We start from the raw sequence: 11634 nt of genomic DNA, 5'->3' as shown, positions 1-11634 counted from the left end.
GAAGTATATCCCGTTTACCATGATGTGACTATTACACATTGTAGGCCTGCCTCAAAATATCTCATGTACCCCATAAATATAAATACTATGTACCCATAAAATTAAAAATTAAAAAAATATATATCTAAGTATATGTTTCTCTTTCTCTGGAGAACCCTGCTATGGACTATTTGTGGCCCCTTAAAATAATTTATATATTGAAGCCTAAATCCTCAATGCGGTGGTATTTGGCGATAAGGCCCTTTGGGAAGTGATTAGGTCAGGAGGAGGGAACTCTCACAAATGGGGTTGGTGCCCTTATGTGAAGAGACAGGAGAGCTCACGCTCTGTCTCTGCTCTTTGCTATGTGATCACACAGTGAGAAAATGGCCACTTGCCAACAAGGAAGCAGGCCCTCATTAGACACCAGATCTGCTGGCACCTTGATCTTGGACTTTGCAGCCTCCAGGAATAGGAGAAATAAATATTTGCTATTAAAGACACTCGGTCTGTGGTAATTAGCTGTAGCAGCCTGAAGTGACTAAGGCAAACCTTAACTGATGAAATTCCAACGTCGGTAGTGCTGAGGTCAGAAATGCTCGTCTAGGGACAAAAACACACCTTCATGCAGTTGGAAGATTATATTTTGGTCTGCCTCTGTTTTCCTGCAGCTGGCCACACACCCCAGGGATATCTAGAGCCTTCTCTAGACCACACAGGGGTTGTCTTCTTCTAAATTGTTGCAGTAGTTTTCTATGTATGGCCTAATGACCTAAGAACCCATAAGATCTGAGTTGTCGTGGTTGAAGCTCTTCACTCAGTGATACCTGGTGTCAGGATACATTAGAGGCAGCAGCTCAAATCAAATCTCCCCTTTCCTTTTTCTCCCTTTTATATTATGCCTCCTTTCTCCAATTCCTGTGGCACTTTTCTAAATTGTGCTCTAAATAACATATTCATGTTATTTCCAGATTTTGCCTTATATATAATTCTAGACTTAAGGTACTCAGCCTTTCATCATGAAAGACTAGTCTTCAGCATCCTCCATAGGTTTGTTTGGTTTTTTTGACGGAATTTTGCTCCTGTCGCCCAGGCTGGAGTGCAATGGCGCAATCTTGGCTCACTGCAACCTCCACCTCCCAGTTTCAAGTGATTCTCCTGCCTCCCTAGTAGCTGAGATTACAGGCCTGTGTCACCACGCCCAGCTAACTTTGTATCTTTAGTAGAGATGGGATTTCTCCATGTTGGTCTCAAACTCCTGACCTCAAGTGATCTGTCTGTCTCAGCCTCCCAAAGTGCTGGGATTACAGGCATGAGCCACCGTACCCGGCCCGGCTTTAAAAAAAAAAATTATGCTTATTTTGTGTAGAGACAGGGTCTTGCTAAATTGCGTAGACTGATCTCAAACTTCTGGCTCCAAGTAGTCCTCTGACTTTGGCCTCCCAAAGCTCTGGGATCACAGACATGAGCCACTGGGTCTGCTCCTAGTTTTAATTTTTATTAATGTATTAATTTATGATTATTTTATTTTTAGTATATTTTAAGTTCTGGGGTACATGTGCAGAATGTGCAGGTTTGTTACACAGGTGTACACGTGCCGTGGTGGTTTGCTGCACCCATCGACCCGTCATCTACATTTGGCATTTCTCCTAATGCTCTCCCCTTCCTAAACTCCCAGCCCCTGACAGGCCCCATGTGTGATGTTTCCCTCCCACTCCACAAGTTTTTAAAAAAGAATAACCCATACTATACACACACACATACCCACACACACGTATGTATGCACACCACACACATACATGCACATACTCTACACACACATACATACAAACATATGTATACATACCACACATATATGCATACACATAAACACACACACGTACTCACACACATGTATGTATGCACACCACACACATATATATGCATACATATTCACACACATGTACTCACACCACACACACACACACACCCCTTGCCCATGAGATGTGCAAATGTAGGGGTGCCGTCTTTAGGTTTTGAACTTTAAGCTGACGGTCTAGAGTGTTACATCAAAATCTTAGAAAGGCCTGGGCTAATTTTTCCACCTCTGGGGCTGAGAAGCGCCTCTGCAGGGGAGCCTGAGTGTGCATAAATGCTTCTTTGTCTGCGGACTCCTCTAAGTGCCACCATTGTGTGAGGGAAATCTGAGAGTGGGAAGGGCAGGGCTGAGAGGATCAAATGTGTGGTGTTGCCTTCATGGTGATCTGTGCTCCCCAGTCTTTCTGCCTGAGGCCCTGTCCTGACAGCTGCCTGTCGCTGTGCGCACCAAACCCTCCCTGAATCAAAGCGGAACTTGTCAAAAGGGCCTTCTTGTGGGGTTAAAGGCGATTGGCCTTTTCTAGCTTGGTGGCCCTCCTGGAAACAGAAGTGAAGCTCCCCCTCAGGCTACCTCCAGCGGCGTAAGTGAGCAGAGAGCATTGCTGTGGCCAGGGCAGGGTGCGGCCTGCGGCCGTGAGACCCTGATCCAGCTGCAGCCTGGTCCCTCACTGGCACCAGGCGTGCATCAGAGAAGGGGGCAAAAGCGGCTGCGGCTGCAGAAATGGGGCATGCAGCCGGGCTGGCCCGGGACCAGTAAGCACGGGAGGCGCGGTCCTCCTGGCCCTCCGGCTCGTCTTCTGCACAACACCGTGTCCTTTTGGAACAGCTGTTTTCATTTTCCCCCTTCCTGGAGTGTCATCCAATTATCACTCCCACACACTTCTTGCAGCTGTACTTTATGGATGACAAACGTCTTTGCTTTATTGTTCAGGGAGAGCTACAAATATAAAAAACAGCCGATAATTTATCAAGAGGTTTGAATACAAAATACGCAGCCAGAACCCAGAGTGGCTTCGGAGGCGACAGTCAGCAGCGCTGAGGCCTGTCTTCCGGAGGTGCGAACTGTTCAAGTTCAACCATAGCCTACTGGGGGACAGGGTGTTTTGTGAAAGAGCTCAAATCAACTATTGGGTTTTTCTTTCTTTCTTTCTTTTTTTTTTAATGCTTTTCTCCAAAGGCTTCATGCAAGTAACATAAAGGCGATAATTATTCACTGAGCTTGGAGCCCGTGAAAAATACAGGGCAGCAGGTTGGCGCAGATGCAGGAAGGGGATGGCTCCACTCCTGGGGTGTCTAACTGTCCTGTTTGCTCCGTCCTGAGGCGTTTCCTGGGACACGAAACCTTCGTTGCCAGCAGTGGGGCAGCTGGCTGGTTACTCCGTAGCCACTCTTCTCCATGGGCAGAAGGGAGGCTTGTATCCTGGTTTAGACTAAGTCAAGGATGGTTTCTAAACAAAGTAGCTTTAGGGTAAACAGATTTTTCAGCGTGCTTTACCAAGGTCCTGAGGATATCACTCATAATTTTTAAAAAGTTCAATCACTTGAACAGTTACTGCTTGCTTCTATGTTCACACGATCTGCAACACATAGCTAAATGTAAAAACTGTGCCCTTTGAGTTCTGGGAGAGAAAGAGAGGAAAAAAATGCTTGCAAGAGATGTAAGCATGTGTTAATTGGTGGTGATGCTTGCATTTGGTTTTCATTCCTTGTGTGCTGTAGAAAAACACACAGGCACGGAGCGACAAGTGCGGTGGAAACACGGAAGCGGGCAGGACGCATTGTTTTGCTTTTAAAAGATAAACCATCAGCATTCATGGGAAAGGAGCAGCGGCCAGCGGGAGGGTAAACTCTGGAAATGTGGAATGATGTCAGCCTGGCTACCCAACTGTACGTCCTTTCTGCAAAAGGAGCACAACACAGCTGTTCCGAGCCTCGAGGAGATTATTACTGCAGAAATCACGATGGCATGAGTGCATTACTTTACCGTTTGCAAAGTACTTTCACTGGCTTTCTTGTTGTTCCTCCTCCCTGCACACCCTGAGACGTGGGGCGGGCAGGGCGAAGATTAGTAACTTCATTCTTAGAAACAGGGATGCCAGCTGGGCCAGAGGCTTGCTTCAGATCACATGGCTAATTAAATCAGAGAGCCAGAACTGAGTCTTCGTATTCTGGACCCTATTCCACTAGAAAGTTTGATGTTCTAGAGGTTGTCGGGGTGAATACAAAACCACGGAAAATCCATACTAGTAGAACCTTCTTGACCTATGGCTCTATCTTCCCAAGTTAAGGTGTAAGAACAAAATCCAGAATAAGAAAAGGGGCAGTTTCACATAGGAGGAAGAGCGAGCGTTTACAATGGAAGATCAGCTCTGCCAAAGCCCTAGGATGGTGGCTTTGAGCCGTTATTCAATCCGTCAGCCTCTGCTCTTCTTGTTTGAAAAGTGTGTGATATGATGGCTCTGGAAGGGCTGTTGTGAGACCTGAAGAAGGTATTGCAGGTAAAATGCCAATTTAGCACTGAAAAAAATGGTTACTTTTTACTCTTGCTACTATGTTTACCAACGCAAATATGGCAAGGAAAAGTGAATTTGGACAAGTTAATTGAAAACAACTGCTGTGTTCACAAGAGGGTCCTTGAGCGTTCTGAGGCAAGCTGCATTTCCTCTAAACGCATCTCCCATTCACAGGGGACATTCCCGTCTGGCCTGAGCCACCACTGCCATGAAGAAAGTGTCCCACTCTCCTGTATGGCCTCTAAAACACCCAAAAAGGAAGTGTCGGAGACTTTGAGGGGACACTTCGGACAGCAGGACAGCAGGACAGGCAGGACAGCAGGACAGTCAGGATAGACATGTGGACAAGTGACAGGGACACTAATACCCCTGAATGTCATTGTGACATTCAGTTTAGTCCTGCAATGCAAATGGCTCTGTCAGAGAAGACACCGAGTTAGAAGTTAGCCAGAGGATAAAATTAAATTCAGAGTCACGCATCAGCTGTGAACAAGGCTACCTGTTCCCTTGATTCTGTGTTGAAGCCCAATGTGGCTGCCATTGCCTTAGTAGGTTCTTCAGAAAGAAACTACTTTAAAGAAATTAACACACTGAAGACCTCTTTTTGCTTTTAACTTTATTCATCCCTGATACCACCCTAATGCGCAATCAGGATTGCTCTAAGGAAAGTAATCATCGAGTATATGTATTTAACTTAGCTATCTTCTTTTCTTCAAAGGCATGTAACGTCCTGGAAACAGAAGGGACCTCAGGTCACCTGGCTAGTCTAGACAGTTGGCTCTGCTATTATAACTAATTCTCCAGATTCTTAAAGGGGTTTATAATATGCAAAGTGCATTTTTGTTAGTGAATGTCAAGAAGGTCCATCATACAGCATTTTTTTCTCTAAAATCTATTTACATCATGAACATTTTCAAGACTTCTCCTAACCTAATGCAAAATAAAATCTAGACACAACAAATTAATAACACGTGAAATATAAATACTGTAAACTCACATTTTCGCCCTTATCTCATTTCTCTTTTTATTACTTTCATAAAATGATTTTTTCTCCTGTCAGGTCACCTTTGTTCTTCTGCAAACATAGAAGCCTGTACTCCCAGGCTGTTATCATGATGACTTTATCTCTAAGGTCTTACACTTGGTTTTAATTTCTTCTACTTTTCTTTTTTAATTGGACTTTCTACTCCACCTCTTTAAAATCACATTGTTCCCATACTTTTTTTTTTGACACATTACTTACCCACGGACTTGCAAGCTTTCATAGTATGATACATTAAGGGCTCTCCTGTGGGCTGTAACCTCTCCTGGCTCCTGTAGCTGTGGATAGGGAGGGGCTGGATCGGAAAGATTGAGTTTGAATCCAGGCTCTGCCTCTGAGCAGTTGACCTGACTGATCTCATCTACAGCATGATAGACTGCATCAGGGGCCATTCTCCGTCCCACCCTCTGCTACACCCTCAGGAAAGTACCCTTGTCATGTCCACCCACTCCGACTCTGGGCCTGGTCCCATGACTCGCAGGGAACAAAGGGATGCTAGTGGAGGCTTGAAAAGGCACCTGCACGTTCTTACTTTCAATCTTTCTCAATGCCGTTGCCACAGAAGGACATGTCTGAGCTAGGCTGTTGAAGGATGAGATATGTGGACCCCACCTGAGTTGCTCCAGATCCTAGCTAAGGCCATCCTGGGACAGCTGCCACCTGGCCTGTCCCCTAAACACTGGTGACTGGCCTACCTACATTTGGTTTTATTTCCTTCAGCAGATTGAGCCCTGGTGCATGAGGCCTGAACCAGAACAGCTTCTCCTTCCACACTCCTGAGCAGAGTCATTGCTATTTTCCACTGAGATTGTTTAACTAAAAACCTGCAATGCTTGTGGCAATACAGAAATGAATCACTCTGGTTCCTCACCCTTAGATATGTAAAATATTTGTGGCTACCTCAAAAGTTCTAGTAAAGATGAAATACTGTTATGCATCTAAAGCACTTCCCCTGGGGCCCGCCATAGAGTACATGCCTGGTCAATATTAATTCTCACCATTCAGAGACTAGGGTCTGCCGTGACTCCTTTCAGTCTTGACTGCTGCATGCTTCTTTTGAACAGATTCCTTCCTCTGAATGTACATTTATTTATTTGTTTTTTTTACACTACACTGTGAGTTTAAATCTTTAATCAAATTCCAAAGGTTATCGGCCATATTCCATGCCATGATTAGCTTTCTATAAGCAATTTTGTTTACTGCGTACAGATCAGTGTCAATGAAATAAAAAACAAAACTGTACACTAGGCAAAGAACTTCATTAACCTTTGTTTCAAACCTGATTCCCAGGCTTCTTCAGCTTAATTAGCTGCAAAGAATGAATAGTGTATAAGAAAAAGCTGAAAAGAGCTGCAGTGTCCGAGGGGCTTGGGCTTAAAAATACTAGCAATCTAGATTTTATCAGAACTATAAACAAAAATTTCTTAAAAAGCAGTCATAATATAAAATAGCAGCTCCCAATAACTCCTTCAGGTTTTATCTTCAGAAGTTGACTCAGTTCAATTAGCCTCATTCTTAGAGGCCTCATCAAAATTCTCCACGAGATCTGGAACTTCACCCTCATCCTCCTCTCCAGTAGCAAGTGGTGCTTTTTCATCCACAGAGTGTTTGGGCGGAGTCTCAGCCCGGCTCCTGAAACTAGTCAGCCCGCCTGCCCCAGCTGGTTTCAGATGCTGGGTAGCACTTCTGTCTGCTGCTTTGTCTCAGCACGGCCTGTGACAGTGAAAGTGTTTACTGACAGAGACGCCTGAACTTTAGGGTTGTGAAAGCGGATCACTGTTCCTTGGTTTGTAAACACATTCACCTCTTCAGTACCAGAGATGCTGTTTACCCCAAACTTCTTTAAGGAGAACTGAAGTTTTTATCATCTGCTGTGGCTGTTCTATGAACCACCTTCTTCTTTCTGCGAGCAGTTCCCTTCCCACCAACCCGCACTTGTGCCTGCAGTTTGGCGAGTTTTTCCCGCTTCATGATTTTTTCTTTCATCCTGTCGGAGCGGATAAGGGGCCACACAGGGGACTGGGGTTGGTGCTCAGGGGGCCTCAGGTGAACCAGCTGAGATTAGGCACAGACATTCGGGGATGTAAGATCCTGAACATATATCTCTTTTTGTTGGAAAGCAAATTATTTTGTTAAGCATGTCATATATATCAACTACGCCTTAACTCTAATTATTTATTTTTCTCTATCCTTCTAAAGATGATGAGGTTTACTTTTTACTTCGCCCTCTACTGTTACAACAGGTATAGACTTCCTTTTGTATTCCATTACTCATAACTCCACAATTTGCCTTTGTAGATTCTTGGTCACCTCTAATCTATTAATTCCTGTTGGTGCTATTTTGAAAGCTTTGTTTGGTTTTGTTTTTTATGACATCTTTGCTTTTATTTCAGTGATAACCTCTTTTCGACTGGGCATGTCAAATTGGAGGTTTGCCCTTCTACCCATTTTCCATTCCAACTCTTTAGGGTTAGGCCACAAAATGTAAATGTAAATGTAAAACGATTTCCATTGATCATGTGGAATCCCCTCTCTCCAACGGCATGTGAACCCTGAACGGTCAGGCCACTGGCAGCATTAACAATTAGGATCGAAGCTTAAACCAGGAATACGTGTACCAGCCATTGCAACACAAAGGAATCAATTCCTGTTCCACTCACACATATTTTTTCAGAAGATAGAAATACACTCATCTCAGGACAGTACCTACTGAGAAAGAAATGTCTGACTAGGTATGTGATATTGACTGAACTTTTTGTTCTCCACAAGCTCACATACTAAAGCCAAGTTGTCTAATGTAATGGTATTTGAAGGTGGAGCCTCTGAAAGGTGCTTAGGTTATGAGGGCAGATCCCTTATGAATGAGATTAGTGCCCACGTAAAGAGACCCCAGAGAGACACCTCACTCCTTCCACCACGTGGAGACACAATGAGAAGATGGATGCTTATGAGTTAGGTAGGCGGTTCTCTGCAGGTGTCTTGGTCTTGATCACAGCCTCCAGAACTGAGAATAATACAATTTGGTTATTTATAAGCTACCCAATTTATAGCATTTTGTTACAGCAGTGCAAATGGGCTGAGAGAGTATGTGATTTAACACCTTTGATTTTCTGGTTTCCCCAAGAGCTCTCTTGAGCCATGAGATTAATGCAGGACAGAGGTAAAGTATGGAGAAATAGTGAAAGGGCCACGTGGAGAGAAGCCTCAAGTAGATATCCTAACAGGAATGAAATAGAGACCTGCTTGCCACCGGGCATGGTGGCTCACGCCTCTAATCCCACCGCTTCGAAAAGCCAAGGAGGGCACCTAGCTTAGCCCAGGAGTCTGAGACCAATCTGGGCAACATGGCAAAACCCCGTCTCTACAAAAAATGCAAATAGCACATGCCTGCAGTCCAAGCTACTCAAGAGGCTGAGGTGGGAGGATAACTTGGGCTAGAGAGATGGAGGTTGCAGGGAGCTGAGATTCCTCTACTGCACTGCAGCTTGGGCAACAGAGCAAAACCTTGTGAGAGAGAGAGAGAGAGAGAGAGAGAGAAGGAGGGAGGGAGAGAGAGAGAAAAGAAAGAAAGAAAAAGAGAAAGAAAGAAAGAGAGAAAGAAAGAAAGAAGAAAGAGAGAAAGAGAGAAAGAAAGAAAGAAAGAAAGAAAGAAAGAAAGAAAGAAAGAAAGAAAGAAAGAAAGAAAGAAAGAAGGGAGGGAGGAAAGAGAGAAGAAAGGAGGGAGGAAGGGAGGGAGGATACGGGGAGGGAAGGGAAGGGAAGAGAAGAGAAAGGAGGGGAAGGGAAGAAATAAAAAAGAAAAGAAAACTTGCTGGACGCAGAGAGAAAGACGAACTGTGGTGCTTCACAGTAGCGGGTGATTCCTTTATGGTACCTGCAGGCATAAATTAATTAAAACTCACATACGCATGTATTCCCATCATGATAACTCCAATATAGAAGGGCAGTAACATTTTCAGAATATCCTGTTGACCAGGACAGGGAAAAATATAACATGGTTTTAAAAGTTTTTAAATATAAAACTGAAAATGGTAATAAACTGGAAAATCAACACATTCAATTGGTCTCTCTCTTGTCAGATATTCAGGTCTCACAAAATAAACAGGTTTTGATGGTGGCATTTTAAACACTGGCATACGTAATCTATGAAACAAACATCTTACTCGTCTAATGGATGACTAGAATAGACTGGCTTTTTCGTTTGGATTCATCCATTCATCAGCCATTGGGCAAGATAGTTTTCATTAGCTTCCTGCATTGTCAGGCACTGTCTAAGCATCAGAAATGCAAAGGACTCTAAAACAGTCCATTTTGCTCTCTGTGTTCATTGTGAGCAGCTGGATTCGGACATGAAAAGTCAACACAGCAAAACATTACAGGAGCTGTGACAGCAGCATCTGCAGAGGAGGCTCATGGTGTGGGAGGCCAGGGGCCCTCCTGGTACAGTGCGGAGAGGTAAACAGCTGTTGCAGGTGGCGAGGCCTGGGCAGAGGCGTTCCTGGCAGAAGCAGCAGTAGAAGCAAAGGTGCAGGAGATGTGGGGAAAGGAGCAGTGTGACAGCTGGAACTGGAAACAGCATGTCGCAAGAACAGGGTTGGAGGGAGGACTGTGGAGACAAACCACAGTAGCCAGAATACAGAGGGCTTTGTGTGCCATACCGAGGAGTTTGCGCCCATCCTACAGGCAATGGGAGCCGTTCCAAATTCTCAGTCAGGGTCAGCGTGATCAGACGTGTTTTGGAAAGAGACATTTGCACCAGGTAGAGAATGGGCTGGAGAGACATGAGTCAAAAGCCCAGTTGAGAAACCAATTATTTAAGAGAAGAATGGTGAGGAACATTGCTAAGATAGTAAGCAAGTCAATTCACTGTTACTACTCATTTAGACAAATAATTAAGAGCGTCTAAAATGCACATGGCTATGCTGAATATCATAGAGGGTATGCAGAAGAATATGACTAAAGCTCTGCCATCATTAAGATGACAATCTGGCAAAGCAGATGCGATTAACACCACACGGGCTATACCAGGGGATGACGTGTAACCTGACAGAAGAGGTACTATGAACATCTGTAGAGATTCGGATGGGAAAGCGAATACATCCTGTTGGGTCAACCGGAAAAAAATTTGTGAATATTGTGGAATATCAGACAGGCTTTGAAAGAAGAGTGAGCTTTTTAAGGGGAACATTGTGGAGAACTCACCAAGTGAGGTGACAGCATGAGAAAAAGGCATCGGGCCATATGCGTAGCCCACTTTTGATGAGCAATGAGCCACCCTGTTGGTACTTGTAGAGGAGATGTGTGAGCTGAGACTGGAAAGGGAGTTGGTGCCATATGGTGGAGGCTCTGACATGCAAGAGTGAGCAATTTATACTTAATTTGGTGTATCTTTGGGAAGCACAGAAGGGTCTAATGAAAGAAGGGACGTACTACAAGGTACCTTTGAGAAAGCCTTACCTATCATCACTGGATAGGATGAATTAACAATAGGGAAACCAGAAAAAGGTTATTTGCATTAGTGTGAGATCACAGAGGCCAGAATAAAAAAGATACATGGGAAATGGAAGGAGGGGCTCAGGACTAGAAATCAGTGCTATGGGTCTCAGTAGTAGGTTGGGTGGGGAGGGTTCGGGGGTGGGGGCTGAGTAAGCTGAGCACCATACAGATATACCTTCTCTTTTTGTCTTTCATACTGTGTTTTTACTGCATCATCTCTGTTTAGATATGTTTACTTTAGAATCACAAGTACTTTTCATGATGCTGCAGTTGACTACAGTGTTCCGTACATTCGCATGCCGTACAAGTTTGTAGCCCAGGAGCAACAGGCCATGCCATATCTCCTAGGCTATCCCAAATCCCATGTCAAATTTGAATCCTGAGTGATAGAAGTGGGGCCTGGTGGGAGGTGATTGGATCACGGGGGCAGATTTTCTCCTTTGCTGCTGTTCTCATGATAGAGTTTTCACGAGATCTGAAAAGTGCGTGGCTCCTGCCCACTCTGTCTCTCTTCTTCCTTCTCCAGTCATATAAGCCTTGCCTGTTTCCTCTTCAACGTCCACCATGATAAAGCCGAGCAGATGCTACCATGCTTCCTGAGCAGCCTGCAGAACTGTAAGCCAGATAGAACTCTTTTCTTCATAATTACCCAGTCTCAGGTGTTTCTTTATAGCACCGTGAGAATAAGCTAATACACTATCTGTATTCTATCTATATACATATATATATAGCTAGCTTTTATCTATG

At 44.3% G+C, this 11634-nt stretch overlaps 1 pseudogene; it reads right to left on the bottom strand.

Moving 5' to 3' along the window:
• Window positions 1–6890: 6890 nt before the first annotated feature.
• Window positions 6891–7437, bottom strand: LOC116528910 (annotated as a pseudogene).
• Window positions 7438–11634: the final 4197 nt, after the last annotated feature.

Source organism: Sapajus apella, unplaced genomic scaffold (genome assembly GCF_009761245.1).
Source record: "Sapajus apella isolate SASKATOON/1434 unplaced genomic scaffold, GSC_monkey_1.0 scaffold60, whole genome shotgun sequence".
NCBI classification, from domain to species: Eukaryota; Metazoa; Chordata; class Mammalia; order Primates; family Cebidae; genus Sapajus; species Sapajus apella.
This window is presented reverse-complemented; position numbering and strand designations above follow the sequence as displayed.